Here is a 2,912-nt window from a genome sequence, read left to right on the forward strand (position 1 = left end):
AAAGAAAGCCTTTCAATAAATGATGTTGAGAAAATTGGAAAGCACATACAAAAGAATGAAACTAGACTTCTATTTGTCACCATACACAAAATTTAACTCAAAACGGATCAAATATCTATAAAACTTGAAACAATAAAATACATAGAAGAAAATATGGTACTAAACTTATTGACCTTGGTCTTAGAAAGTATTTTATGAATTTGACCTCAAAGGCAAGGGAAGTAAAAGTGAAAATAAATGGATATGTGAAACTAAAAAGCTTCTGCACAGCAGAAGAAACCATCAACAAAATAAAGAGGCAACCAACCAAATAGGAGAAGATATTTTTTAAAAAATCCTCTGATAAGGAACACAATCTAAAATAATATAAAGAACTTATTAAAACTCAACAACAAAAAACAAACAATCCAATTAAAAAATGTGCAGAGGGCCTGAACAGACACTTCTCCCAAAAAGAAATACAAATGACCAGCACATATATGAAAAGATGCTCAGCTTCACTTAGCTATTAGGAAAATGCAAATCAAAACTACAATGAGATACCACCGTCTTACATCTGTTAGAATGACTATAATCAATATGACAAGAAATAACGAATGTTGGAGAGGTTTTGGGAAAAACCGCTAGTGAGAATGTAAATTGGTACAAACAATATGGAAACCAGTATGGTTCCTTAAAAAATTAAGAATAGAGCTACTATATGATCCAGCAATCCCTCTCTTGAAAAATTTAAAAACGTCGATTTATAAAGATATATGTAACCCTATGCTCATTGCAGCATATTCACAGTGGCCAAGACAGAGAAACAACCTAAGTGTCCTTTGATGAATGATTAAATAAAGATGTGGTACATATATACAATGGAATACTACTCAGCCATAAGAAAAGATGAAATACTGCCATTTGCGACAACACAGATGGATCTCGAGAATATTATGCTGAGTGAAAGTCAGATAAAAAAGACAAGAACCATATGTTTTCACTCATATGTAAGACAGAAACAGAAAACAACAAACGAAAAAAAAAAAAAAACCCTCATAGTCACAGATAACAGTACAGTGATTACCAGAGGGGAAAAGGTGGTGGGGGAAGTAGAAGACAGTAGATAGGATGAAATATACGGTGATGAAAGGACACTTGACTTTTGGTAATGAACATACAATGCAATATATAGATGATGTATTATAGAACTGTACACTTAAAACATATAATCTTACTAACTAATGTCACTCCAATAAATTTAATAAAATTTTTAAAAACACATCATTTAAATTTCTTATTCTTACCTTCCAAAATTAGCTGGAAGAAATTCAAGAAAGGCGTCATTCAGGTAGAGCTGGGTCAGGTTTAGAAGCTGCGTGAAGCCATCAGGAAGTCTAGAAAAGAAGTTAAAGGTTTAGTCACTGCATTGATGTTGCCATAGAAACACAACAGAGATATATATATGTAAGGAGAAAAAACAGAAGTGTAATACAGTTTTCAACTCTCCTTTTGTATTACAGCAATAGAAGAATTTATTGAGCATGTTGTTTGAACATTTTGCTTGCTGTTAAAATAAATGGCAGTCACCCACCTCCACACTGCTCTACTCTGCTGAGATTTATGTCCCTACCAGTTAGTGACATCATCTCACTGTTGCCCTAACCTATGCACACCAGATATATATTTTTAATAAAAATTTCAAGTTATATGCAATGTTTTGTAATTTTAAATGTACTGTTCTTTCTCAGTAGAATAATCACATATACAGTCAGGCAAGGGTTTCTATTTACTCTTTCACTTAATCATTAAAATTTGTCTACAGTTTGTTACAATGATGACTAAAGCTGCCCAATATGAAAAGGAAAGAGTATTTTGTCCCCTTCACTGATTTCTTTAATGCAGGCTCAACATGTACGTATGCTATAATTCAAGTTGGTCCAATTCATGTTCACTAAAAATAAACAAGAATATTGAAATAATAATTAAACAGAATCGTAAAGGCTTTAAGAGGCATTAAAAGAGCTAGAAAATATCCCTTGGGGAAATTTTACCAATTAGATGAAATAATTATTTGAAATGTTTAAATCTTTTTCACCAAAAAGATTTAACTCAGAGATTTTCAGGACACTTCTCCCTAGAAGCGTATTGAATATTTTCCTGTAATTAGATTTCTGTTTAAACATCTCACTGTCTTTATCTACAGTTTAGAAAAGTATATTCTTGTATAGAATACTTATAATTAGTGTTCAAATTTGCCTTCCTTTTAAATTATGACCTATCTCTCTTGTCTTTACTGACAAAATTATTTAAAGAGCCACCTATACTCACTGCTTTTTACTCCTCAAGCCACAGTTTTCTGGCATCTACCCCAACTCAATTACTAAAACAGCAGTTACCAAAGCCTCCAATGACCTCTTAAGTACCAATTCCACTAACTTCATTTCATTTTGTATCCCATACAGCCTAGCAACAGTTGCCATCATTGATTGTTCTCTCCTTCTTGGCTTCTAGTATACTACTTTTCCTGCTTCTCCTCCTACTCCTGGGGTATTATATCTGAGTTTCGTTCCATGGTTTTTCTTCCTCTAAGCTTTTGTTATGAAATATTTTATACACACACACACACACACACACATATATGTACACATATATGTGTGTGTGTGTGTGTGTGTGTACCCACAATGTAATTTAATAAATAGAGCTAGCACCTTTTAAACCCTCTTGGTGCCCCTCCCTGACTACATCTTCCTATTTTCCCCCACAAATTCCTGAATGTTTACTATTCTGCTTTTAAAAAATCTTTTACTATATCTATTTAAATCTTTTTTAAAAAGTGGCATGGTTTTTGCATGTTTTTGAACATTACATAAATCAAATCATACTATGATCATTTTTGAGACTTTTAAAAATTGGCATAATTTGTGAAATTC

General features: G+C 32.5%; 1 protein-coding gene across 1 annotated transcript in view; it reads right to left on the reverse strand.

Moving 5' to 3' along the window:
* LRRC7 (leucine rich repeat containing 7) overlaps window positions 1-2,912 on the reverse strand; it is a 294,420-nt gene that overhangs the window by 228,766 nt on the left and 62,742 nt on the right. The gene's annotated exons all lie outside the window — the stretch shown is intronic.

Source organism: Pteropus vampyrus, unplaced genomic scaffold, assembly GCF_000151845.1.
Source record: "Pteropus vampyrus isolate Shadow unplaced genomic scaffold, Pvam_2.0 Scaffold115, whole genome shotgun sequence".
NCBI lineage: Eukaryota > Metazoa > Chordata > Mammalia > Chiroptera > Pteropodidae > Pteropus > Pteropus vampyrus.